We start from the raw sequence: 12,305 nt of genomic DNA, 5'->3' as shown, positions 1-12,305 counted from the left end.
ACCCTAGGGGCCCCTGCCCGCCTCAATGGGGTTTGGGGGCTCAGCACAATACCGGATTTCGGCTGTGGTCAGAGCTGTGTGCCACACCTGTGTCAGCACCAGGGGGCGCACTCCTGTACTGGCTTGGCCTGGGCTCCCAGCGCAGCGACCACCCAGTAGGTCACCCTGTGCGCAGTTCGCAGCGTGTGGGTGCCGGTTCCCAAGAGAGGATCCAGGGCACAGCCCGTGAAGCCTGGGGACATAGGTCTGCCCCGGAAAGGGAGTGGGGGGGGAACAGTCCCCCAAGAAATGCCCCTTGGATGGCAAGCCCAGCGGGCTAAGCAGGAGACAGGCTATGGCCTGGCTGCTCTTCCCTCGTCGTACACAAGGGGCCTCTGCCCCAGGTGATGGGATCCAGGGCTTCCCTGAGCAGCCGTGGGCCACCAACGAAAATAGAGCAGGCGGGGCCGCCAGGAGTGCCAGCCCAGGAGAGAAGGAGCCCAGAGGCACCGCGTGCTGGCTCCGTGCACAGAACCCTTCCGCCTGGCCCGGCCCTGGGGCACCCGGCGTCCCCAGATTTCTCCTTTTGGGGATGGGAGGCACCACTCAGTGTGGTGGCCCAGCAATAGAATGTCACCCGTTGGCATCACAGCACTATTCTGGGCCGTGTGTTCCACGGCCCGGCAATCTCTGCTGAGCTGGGCAGGCTCAGGGCAAGGGCACTGGCGGGGGTCCAGGAGTCAGGGCCTCGGTCAAGTCCCCTCGCTGGTGGGAGGAGGGGCAGCCGGCACAGGGCCTGGCGGAGACAGAAACACGGAGCCCTCGGGCTGTTTCTCTGCGGGCAGCTCTGGGCACCGGACCCTGTGGATCGCTGCCTTCCCTCCAGGCTTGCTGCCCTTCCTCTCCTCCCTGCCTCCCTCTTACTCTGGGACACCAGTGCCACGACACGCTGGTGGGACCGGTGTAATAATGCTGGTAGGCACAGAGGAGAACCCCGTGGTTGGGCCCCAGGGAAGGTGTCCCGTAGGCCCGGTGGGTCACACACATGAGAGGGGACAGCGCCATGCGGGCATGACCCACACCCTGCCAGACCCAGGGGACCACTCAGGCCCCACTGCAGGCGCCGCGGAGTTGAACAGGGCCGCACCCCACGAGGGCCTGGGGATCATGGTTGGAAAGGAGGTCTCCGTACCCAGAGCACTTGGTCAAAGACAAATGACCCTGGGTGGGGGGGACTTCCCTGGTGGCACAGTGGTTAAGAATCCACCTGCCAATGCAGGGGACACAGGATCGAGCCCTGGTCCTGGAAGATCCCACATGCTGTGGAGCAACTGAGCCCGTGCGCCACAACTACTGAGCCTGCGCTGTAGAGCCCACGAACTACAACTACTGAGCCCACGCGCCTAGGGCCCGTGCTCCGCAGCAAGAGAAGCTGCCGCAATGAGAAGCCCGCGCACCGCAGCGAAGAGTAGCCCCCGCTCGCTGCAACTAGAGAAAACCCGCGCGTAGTCAAAAGAAAAAAGGCAAACGGCCCACTTAGCCTCACTCTGGTATCGAGTGTGTTGCAGACTATGAGATGATAGTAATAACAAAAGTTGAGACTGACTGGCCTTTGAAAAAAGCCTATGGCAACATCTCTGTCAGCCAACAGTCCCTCGTGTACACTTCCCCATATGCCTTATACACCACGCAAGGCTCCTCCCTGCGGAGCCCAGGGCCCAGCTGCGGTCCCAGGAAGCCCCAGGTGGCAGAGCTGCAGGGGACTGGGGTGCTCTGCTGTGAGCTGTGGGCAGGTGGATGGGCGAAGGGGTGTGCAGTCCCAAAGCCTCGGTAACCCCGCGGGAAAGGGGCAGGAAAGATGGGGGAGGGGCCAGGTCCAGTCGACCTTGAATTGAGTAGGAGCCTGCACTTGGGTGCACGTTGGACGTGGGGTGAGAGTTAGGGAGTGGGCAGGGTGGGGTGTGGCACCCCCGGGGCCTGGAGAATGCCCCCTGAGGGCCAGGAGCATGCCGGGAGCTGTGGACGTGTGGTTGCACTCAGAGTAGGGCTCTGAGCCGGAGGGCGAGCTGGGGCCGTCACACGTGCGTGCACACACACACCCAGGGCAGTGAAAGTCATGGCAGTGTCTCGCTCGGGGAGGGCTGTCCCGTGGAAGGAGAGGCCACTAGGGAGCTGACTCTGAGCGGCATGGGGCTGGCGTGGGGGACATTTCCAAGTACTTACTGCGGGTCAGGTGCCTTCTGGGTGTAGCCGGGCCCAGCTGGAGCCTAAGCTCAATCCACTGCTTGGGTTTAGACGAGTCGGGGCTTGTCGGAGGGGCAGCCAGCCAGGTGTCCTCAGGCCATGGTGGGGGCTGGGGGCAGGGCGCTTAGAGGGACAGCCCCTCCTTGAAGGGCCTGGGTGGTGGAGGGGCCCACTCTGAGAACTTGGGGGGTGTTCCTCCATTGTGGGCCCCACCCCCATGGGCTCCTGACTCTGGGCTCCAGTCTTGGGAGGACAGAGGTTTCAGGAAGAGGCAAAGCCGGCTCCACTCTGGACGCATGGGGCAGGGCATGGTCGCCAGGGGTGGCACAGGGCCACTGTGGCCCCGGAGAGCCCAGGGCAGCTCCAGCGCTGAAGGACCCCAGCTCCCGTTGCCAGCTCAGGGCTGGTATGAGTTTCCTGGGGCCACTGCTGTAACAAAGGACCACACGGGCGGCTTCAAACAGAGATCGAGTCTCTCATGTTCCTGGAGGCCACAAGTCCAAAATCAGGGTATCAGTAGGGCCGCACTCCCTGGAAAAACTCTAGAAGAGGGTCCTTCCCGGCCGCTTCCAGCTTCCGGTGGCTCCAGGTGTCCCTTGGCTTGTGGTTGCGTCACTCCAGTCCGTCTCTGTCTTCACGAGACCTCCTGCTGTGTCTGTGTGTCAGCTGTTCTTGCCTCCCTATTATAAGGACACTTATCACTACATCTGGGGTCTGCCCAGATAACCCAGGATCGTCTCCCCATCTCAAGATCCTGAACTTATATCTGCAAAGGCCCTATTTCCACACAGGGTCCCAGCCCAGTGCAGGCTGGGGGGGCGGGTAGGATGTGCACGTCTCTCCAGGGGCATTTCAGCCCCTCCTCCCTGGGCTGCAGGGGACCACTGGCCCTGGAGGTCCAGGCACGCTGGTGGCCCCCGAAGCCAGGGGATGGTGGCTGTGATCTCAGCCAGGGAGAGAGTGGGAAGAGGAGGGGGACCCGGGCCCCAGCCAGAGGGGCTCCCATTTCAGGGCTGGACTGAGGATTGCTGTCCCCGGAGGAGACGGTGACCGCCACACCGAAAGTGGCAGGAGCGAAACCGGGCAAGGGAGGGGCGACAGCTGCAGGGCCCACGGAGAGGAGGGGCCTGGGGACAGGTGGTGGCCGAGGACCTGGGAAAGAAAGAGTTTGGGAAGGGGGAGAACAGTGAGGGCTGAAGAGGCAGCCGGCTCTGAGCTCTGGGAGCAGGACGCACTTCACGTGCCAGTGCCAATGCCCCCGTGTGCACAGCAGCCATCAGTAAAATGAACACCGCCCCCAGGAGTGATAATATGTCCCCCGGTCGCTGAGGGAAGACAGTGACACAGTCCTAAAAGTGAGTCTTCTCTCTTCTCTTCAGCCACTCCCAAGCCTCCCCTCTCAGCACCCATTTCTTCCTCCACCACTTCTGTCCTCCCAGAGCCGCCAACACATGTCTGCTAAGAGGCTGGTGTTTGCTACTGGCCAAGGTTCACCCCCTGCCCGAGGGAAGCCTGTTCCCCCGTGGGAGGCCAGGAAGGGGGGTCCAAGTCTGGGGGAAGGGCTCTCGGGAGGCGACCCACCGATTGGGGCTCCTCTTCCCTGGCGCCCCATCACCCAGCCCAGTGCAGGCCCAGCTTGACCACCGGCTCCAGGTGGGGGCTGGCTCCCCTCCGAGCACAGGGGTGGCCAGGAGAACAGTGCCAGGCTGCCGGGTCAGCACCCGGCTCCAGGGCTGCTGAGGGGCCGAGGGGGTCAGAACCAACCACCAACCGGGACAGCCAGCTGGCTCTCAGAGAGCAAGTCCCAGGAAAAGCGGCCGGGGTTGGAGTGCAAGGGGAGCATGTGCGTGAGTGAGCGTGCATGAACGAAGTGTGTGTGGGAGAGAGAGAGTGTGAACAACTGTGTGAGAGGCATGCGGGAGGGTGTGAGTGTGACTGGGTGGGTGAGAGTGGGTGTGAGTGTGAATAAATGTGAATGACTGTGAGGAAGTGTGAGTGTGTGAATAACTGAATGTGTACAAGTGTGTGCAAGTTTGTGACTATGTGTGACTAGTGAGCGTGTAAAGGTGTGAGAGTAACTGAGCATGTGGGGGGGAGGGAGTGTTCTGAGTGAGCGTGTGTCACCGGCTGTGAGTGTGTCAGCATGTGTGAGAGTGTCAGCACGTGTGAGTGTGTCAGAAAGTGTGAGAGTGTCAGCATGTGTGAGTGTGTCAGCACGTGTGAGAGTGTCAGCACTGTGAGAGTGTCAGCACATGTGAGAGTGTCAGCACGTGTGAGTGTGTCAGCATGTGAGTGTCAGCACGTGTGAGAGTGTCAGCACGTGTGAGTGTGTCAGCACTGTGAGAGTGTCCGCACGTGTGAGTGTGTCAGCATGTGAGAGTGTCAGCACGTGTGAGTGTGTCAGCACGTGTGAGTGTGTCAGCATGTGTGTGTTCGCACTGTGAGAGTGTGTCAGCGTGTGTGTCAGCACTGTGAGAGTGTCAGTACTGTGAGTGTGTCAGCGTGTGTGAGTGTGTCCGCGCTGTGAGAGTGTCAGCACGTGTGAGAGTGTCCGCACTGTGAGAGTGTCAGCACGTGTGAGTGTGTCAGCGTGTGTGAGTGTCCGCACTGTGAGAGTGTCAGCACGTGTGAGAGTGTCCGCACTGTGAGAGTGTCAGCACGTGCGAGTGTGTCAGCGTGTGTGAGTGTCTGCACTGTGAGAGTGTCAGCACGTGTGAGTGTGTCAGCGTGTGTGTTAGCACTGTGAGAGTGTCAGCATGTGTGAGAGTGTCTGCACTGTGAGTGTGTCAGCATGTGTGAGTGTGTCCGCGCTGTGAGAGTGTCAGCACGTGTGTGAGTGTCCGCACTGTGAGAGTGTCAGCACGTGTGAGAGTGTCAGCATGTGCGAGTGTGTCCGCATCCCTGAGGATGTGTCAGCATGTGTGAGTCTCTGTGTGTGTGTGTGTACGCACATGCACACGTAAGTGTGACCTCTGCCTGCACTGAGAGGTGCCAGGTCTCAAGGGCTGTCTGTGGAGCAGCTGCTTCCTGCTTGAGGGACAGACCGTGGGGAGCTGTGCCAGTCTTCTGGCCCAGGGAAGACCCCCTGGGTCTGCAGAGCCTTCGTGCCCTTTAGGTGTCTGTCACAGTGGCACCTCCTCAAATAAGCCTTCCCTGAGCTCCCAGCACCATCTTTCGTCTCCCCCCGCCGTGCTCTCCTTGGGCCTTTACCCCAACTGCGATGCCTTGAGTTCACGCTCTGCCCGCCAGCTCCTTGTTTTGGGGTCCCTGCTGTGTCCTCGGTGCCCAGACCAGGCCTGGCACACAGGACACCCCGGGACCCTGTTTGTCCCAGGCAAGGAGCAATCAGTGGCTGTGTCCAGGCCTCTTCTACCTACCTGCTCCGGACTGGTGACGCGCACCACGGGCCTGTCACTCACACTCAGCCCCCGTCCTGTGCCGCTCCCACCCCCTCGCTCTCCTGCTCGCTGCTCACGGATGGGGGCCAGGGCCTGATCCAGGTCGAGAGGCACTCACTGTCCCTGGGGCTGGGCAGCTTGGGGCTTTAAGGACCAGGGGCACGGCCAGCCAGCTCCCGCCTGGCCACTGGGTGTCCACGGGCACACACTCGGGCCTCTGTCCACGGACGTGCCTACATGTGTTTGGGCATACGGGGGTCTTCTCCACATTGGAGTTTTGTCTGTGTGTCTGTCTCCCCTTGTGTCTGCGAATGTGTGTCCCTGTGTGTCTGCTTCTGGGTGTGTCCACCTGTGTGCGGGATCTCTGCATCCTGTATAAGGGTCTTTGTGTGATAACCTTTTGGGGTCATTGACTTTGAGAACCTGTCCCAAGCTCCAGCTACCCTCCGGGAAAAGTGTTTAGATGTCTTACTCCCAACTGCTAGCAGGCAGTTTCCTGAGGATCACCAGCCCCTCGGAGGCCACGGGGCAGGGGTGAGGGTCAGAGGGGGGCAGGGACCCCACATTACAAATCAGCAACTCAGCTCCACGCCCCGTTTGACTGTCAAGGAGACAGACCCAGGGGCAGCTTGGAGAGGGAGCGGCAGCCTGCCTGCTCGGTGCCCTTTCTCTGAGCTCCCCGGTGCCAGGGCCCCCCAGTACCCAGCCGCGCCCACCCCCACCCCCCTTGGCCAGCGCCCTCCGGGGTCACCGCCAGGCCAAGAAGGGCGGGCACCGCCGCGCGTCCTGGGGGAGAGAAGGGCGCGCACCGGTCGCGTAGCTCGGGAGCCGCGTGGCTCTGGAGCCCCGCGGCCCCCGCGCCGCGCGCCGCCCCCCGCGCCCGCTCCCTCCTCCCTTCCTTCTCCTCCCCCCTCTCGCTCCCTCCCCCCTCTCGCTCCCTCCCTCCTCTCGCTCCCTCCCTCCCTCCCTCCCTCCCTCCGCGCTCAGAGCTGCGGCTGAAGCCGAGCGCGCCGCGTCGCCCGCCGCCGCCGGTGCGGAGCGTGGAGAGCACTCGGCCGCAGCCCTCGCCCGCCGCGGAGGGTCGCGCCCGCGCTGCCGGCCAGGCCGCCTGGTGCCCGGGCCTTTCGGTCCCTGGAGCGGATCGTTGTCTGCCGGGCGTCCGCCCGCAGCGACTAGCGACAGCGCCCGCCGGAACCGAGGCCGCGGTGGCGGCCGTGCCCATGACCGGGTAAGTGGTGCCCTGGGCGCTCGGGCGCTGCCGGGGTGGGCGCGGGCGCGGGCGGGGAGGGCGGCCCGGCAGGTGGCGCGGCAGGCAGGTGGAGGGACACGGATCCCCGCCCGCTGCACCTGCGCCCCGCGCCTGGCCTGCTGTGTCCTTGCGGCGCCGCGGCCGCGCGTCACCCCCGGGTCCCCAGGCCAGCGGGCAGCGCCCCGCACCCTGCACCCTGTGCCCCGCATCCTGCGCGCACGCGCATCTGCGTCTGGGGAGAAAGGCCGCCGGGGGCTGCGGGCGGGTCCCGGGGCGGGCACAGCCGGGGGGCTCAGGGCCTGGGCTGGAGCGGGCCTCGCGCACGCACGTTCTCGGAGCCTCTTGGCACCCCCTCCGCCCCCACCCCGCCCCGCTTCCTCACACTGTGTCATCCTTCCCGGACACACACAGTCTGAGAACCCCTCACACGTTCCCGCACTGTCCCCTGCACGCCCACACAGCTGCCCAGCCCCGCCACCGGCATGCCGACGGCAAGCAGACTCGGCCACACTTGGGTAACTCCTTCCCCATCCCTCTGCGCACAGCTGTCCCCCCCTCCTCCCTTGTGTGACCTTGGCCAGATGGCTTCTCCAGGTCGGGTCGGGTCCTCAGTTTTCTCAGGGGTTTAGGATTCTGGAATTTGGAGCGCTGGTGTGGCATCTCCCAGAGGAGGGAGCCCTGGGTCTCCCCCTTGGACTATCTGATTCTCTCCTCAGACCTGGTCTCCTTCCTTCTACTGGTCCCTTTGGGGCTTAACGCCTGGCCAGGAGAGGGGCGGGGGCACGGCATGGGGCAGGGCAGGACCAGAGGGAGCCTTGGAGAGCCCAGGGCGAGGGTCTGGTGAGGGGTTGGGAGAGAGTGTGTAAAGGCTCCCTGAAGGGGCAGGGCAGGGCCGCCTCCCTCAACTAGGCACCTGACATTCCTGGGGCTGGGGGGAGGGGGGAGGGGGCCACTCGGTATTCCAAAGGTGAGGCCGTTGGGCCCCTGACCTCAGGTGGGTCCCTGCCCGCCACAGCCACCCCTCCCTAGTCTGCGAGCATTGCTGGGGTGCCTGCCACAGGCACATTCACAACCGTGACCTCACTGAACTTGCAGAATCACCCGGCGAGGGAGGCAAGGCCTGGGGTTTTGTCCCCATTTTTCAGACAGGGAAATTGAGGCCCCAAGAAAGGAAGGGACTCGGCCCTGCGTTGGCTGGCTGGGGGGCTGGCTGGGGACACTCTCACGGGCCTCGTGGGGGGAGCACGTCCCACACGTCCTGGCACAGTTCTAAGCAGGTTTCTAGACCCTCTGGCCGAGTCTCCCAAGCTACGCCACTGTTTCCATCACCCCCTTTCACAGCCAAGGAGACCAAGGACACATGAGTCACGAGAGGGGAGCTGGGCTGCAGACCTGGGCAGTGGGAACCCCCTACCTGCTCTGGCCTGCAGAGGGGAGGGCTGGGGGGCTGATCGGGCCCCGGAGGGCCTCAGCTGAGGCTTAGCAGAGGGTCCAAGGGTGGAGCCAGCCCCTGGAGAGCCGTGTGGAGGGGGCTGGGGGCCTGGATTGTCCCTGCTGCTTGCCTCGAGGAGAGGGAGGGCCATGGACACAGCCAGTCTGGATCAGACCAACCTGGTCCATGCCTAGTGCCGCCACGTGGTCTGATCGAAGGGGCAGGCGTCTCTGGCACAGAAGTTGGGGGGAGGGGGGAACGCAGGCAGATGGAACTGGGGCGGCGTGGGAGGGGGCTTTGTGCAGAGCCAGAAGGAAAGCCAGTCCTTCGGGGAAGGAAGCCCCGGAGGCTAAGAGCGCGCTGGGGGGAGCTACAGCGCCAGGCGGGCGGCCGGCAGGGACGCTGCAGCAGGCCCCCGAGGGGCAAAGAAGGTGGCGGAGAGCACCCGGTTGCTGCCAGCTCTGGGCCTCATGGTCTTTGTGACCTTGTCTGAGTCCCTTTCGCGCTCCGGGCCTCGGCGGACTCCGCTGACATTTCAGGGTTCGGAGCTGGAGCTCCAGACGTTGAATCATTTGCGAACGCGGGGAGGTTGGCCGTGAGTCAGTGAGCGCTCTCTAGCCCAGAACAGCTTCTCCCGGCGCAAGGTGGCAGCGGAGGGTGCTGGGGTCGGCTGCAGCCCCTCTCCCCCTCCCCCAGTGTGACTTTTAGAGAGGGACCCTGGCCTTCTTGGTGAGCAAGATGAGAGTGTCCTGGGCGCCTGGGGACTTTGAGAGCCGAGCTTCGGCTGGGACTCTCGAAGCCGTCGACGCCAGGCCCAGCTTCCTCCTCCCACCTTACAGAGTTGTCAGCACGTATGTGGGCTTTGCCCACTACGCTCCCTTCTGTTCTTAAACTGAGGATGTGTATATTTAATTGATGGCTGCTGTCTCTGTCAGAGGTTACCAGCACCTCAAATAATGTCAGTAGTGACAGTGATAATAGTTTGTGACAGACACTGTTTTCAGTGCTTCACAGACATTCTCTCACTTCAACGAAACAACCAAAGGAAGCAATGGCTGTTACTGTCCCCGTTTTGCAGATGAGGCGACCGAGGCCCAGAGAGGTTAGGCAACTTGCCCAAGGTCACACAGCCAGTAGGGGGTAAAACCAAGATCGGAAGGCAGGCCGTCAGGCTCCTGAGTCTGATTTGTGCGCGTAGCCACTGGTTCCGGAGCCTCTGGAAGTCTGTGCTGAACTCAGCAGAATGGCACATTCTATGAGTGAGCCGATTGTCAAGGGCACTTCCAGTCCTGGGAAGACCCTGCAGGTCAGAAGCTGAGCCTCCTGGGCCCCCCGTCTACCCACTGAGAGAAACAGACAAACCGTAGATTTGAGGCCCTTCAGTAAGCCTTCCCCGTGACCCGTCCAGGGCGCCTCTACGAAGGTGAGTAAATGTCTGCTGCTAGGTGGAGACCTGGGCTGTGGCGCCAAAGGCAGATGCTTCAGTCTAGCGCAGGGCGTGCTGCCTGGGCGCCTCACCACTGCCGTCTCTGAGATGGGCCCGGGAGCCAGGCTCCGGCTGTGGACTTCGCCGGGCACAGCAGGCAGACACCTGGACCGTGCAGATGTCTCCTCCCCACTTCACCCCCACCCTTTCCCAGAAGGCCACTTCTTTACCTAGGACCCCAGCTCCTGGCTGTTTCTCTCTGCCCTGCCCTGGCTAAGCTGGCGGAAGCCAGACCAAGCGGTGCCCGGCTGGAAAGCCCTCCCCTGCCTGGGCACCTTCTGCTGGGTGGGAGGTGCTGGAAGTGGGCCTGGGAGCGCCACCTGGAGAGCAGGGTCTGAGCCCACACGCCACCAGGACAGAAGACAGAGACTCTCCACTGGAGGAGCGGAGGCTGGGCCTCCCAGACTGCCCAAGGTTGGGAAGAGGGGTGAGGCCAAGTTCACGTGCCGAGTGAACCAGAGCCACAGGGCGAGGGGGAAAGGCTCGGGGGGGGGAAGGGCTGGAGGCTTCCCCTGAGTCCCGCCTCCGAGGGCTGGCAGGGATCTTGGAGCACAAGAGGTTTCCGGAAACTTGGGTCCAAATCAGAGTTGTGTGAGGGGGGTGCTGTGGCCAGTGTCCTTGGGGAGCACCTTATGTAACGGGGTCCTGGGCCTGCCTCAGTGTTCTGTAGGTGGCTCCTCAGTAAAGGGGAAGCCTTTTATTCAAATGAGAAGTTCTGTCCTGCATCCGCAGTCCCGAGGCGCCTGCTTCCGTTGTGAGGTTCCACGTGGTAGCCACTAGCCACAAGTGGCGACTGAACGAAAACTAAGCAAAGTTGAAAATGCCGCCCCTCGCCCACACACCACGTTTCAAGCGTTCGGTAGCCACACGTAGAGAATGCTTCCGTCATTCCAGAACGTTCTGTCACCCCGTGCCGCTTTAGAGCCAATGCAGACCAAGTCCTCACAGGGACCCTGAGGCCACTCCCAAGCCTGCGCCCCCAGTGGCTCCTTGAAAGGGAGCCGGTAAAGAGGTTGTGGACGCCTCCAGGCAGCCTGTCCGCACCTGGAGAGTCTGGGGGGCTCTGCCACGCTCGCCAAGGGCCAGCCCAGGTGCCTGCTCATGGGGCAGGTCTGCAGACAGGGGGAGGCTCTTGGGCGTTTCTTTAAAATAACGTTTACTTCTTTCATTTAAAAATGGTGCTCTTAACATGCATGCTCTTTACAGAAAATTCATGAAATGCTGAGACGTAGAAGATATAGGAACACCCCACCCCCCTCATCCTGTCTCCAAAGTACCAGTCAGTGTTTCCCGTTTCACTGGACGCGTCTCTGCTCCGTTTTCTTTGCTATTTATTTTTTCTATTTATTTTTACATTACTGTAATTATACCATGGGCACAATTGTGTAATCTATTTTTTACTTCACACAAGCATTTTCTTTATTAATGTAATCCCTTTCTAAATGATTTTTTTCAAAATGGATACGGCTTAATTTTTTGAAGATTATGAAGCAGTAAGTACTTATTACGAAAATAAAGAACATGATCGTTGGCTCATTTGACAGCTGTTTACCGAGCACCCAGGATGTATCAGGGCGGTCCTCGGGGCTGTAATTACAATTTTTAATGGCTGAATAATATTCTCTCAAGAGATTGTAATTCACTTAATTATTTGGCTATTCGTGGAGATCCAGGCATCTCCAGAGCATCTCGGTGGGTGACTCGTTCTGTCCTGAGGAGAGAGTGCCCAGACGGAAGCTCATTCTGCCAAAGGGCTTTTCTGGGCGTCTGAAGGGCTGGCTCGCTGCAGCCTCGCCAGCGTTAGTCATTGTAATCAAACAACCTGGCATAAATATCTAGCTCCAGAGTATCTACTTCAGTTTCTAGTTCTTGAATTGTTCCTGACGGTGAGCATTTTTCTACACGTTTATTAATTGTATCTCTTCTTGTTCAGTTCCTCTCCTTTCTTTGTGGAGGTCCAAGTGTTTCCTCTTGCGGGTCTGAATAAACTTTATCCATGAAACATAGTGACAGTTTAGCATACTTGTTGCAAATAATTTTAAATCCTCTTCATTCATTGCCTTTTCATTTTTTCATGCAAAAGGTTAACACTTTGTATCTCACACTTTTTTTGTGATTTCTTCCATTGCTTCTAGGCTTACACAGTCCCTTGGAGAAATCTGAGAACTTCCCACCTCTGGGTTGGCCGTGTGTCTGCGTGTGTGTGAGCGAGCATATACGTAGCTGCAGTTTTAAGATGTTTAACTCTTTAATCCAGGGGTGGGCAAACTTTTTCTGCAAAGGGTCAGATACTATATATTTTCCACCTGGCAAACCACAAGGTCTCTGTCCTGACCATGGCTGTGTACCGATAAGACTTTATTCACAAAAACACTTGGCTGCCAGATTTGGCCCCGAGGCCGGAATTTGCCAAGCCCTGTTTATCCAAAAACAATTTGTGTTGGGGAATAGTATGCGGTAAGGTTCTCAAGCTGTAACCCATCATCCCTGTTTCTTTTACGAAACCTTTTGTCCCCT

Source organism: Tursiops truncatus, chromosome X (assembly GCF_011762595.2).
Source record: "Tursiops truncatus isolate mTurTru1 chromosome X, mTurTru1.mat.Y, whole genome shotgun sequence".
Lineage (NCBI taxonomy): Eukaryota > Metazoa > Chordata > Mammalia > Artiodactyla > Delphinidae > Tursiops > Tursiops truncatus.
Note: the sequence above shows the minus strand (reverse complement) of the source record.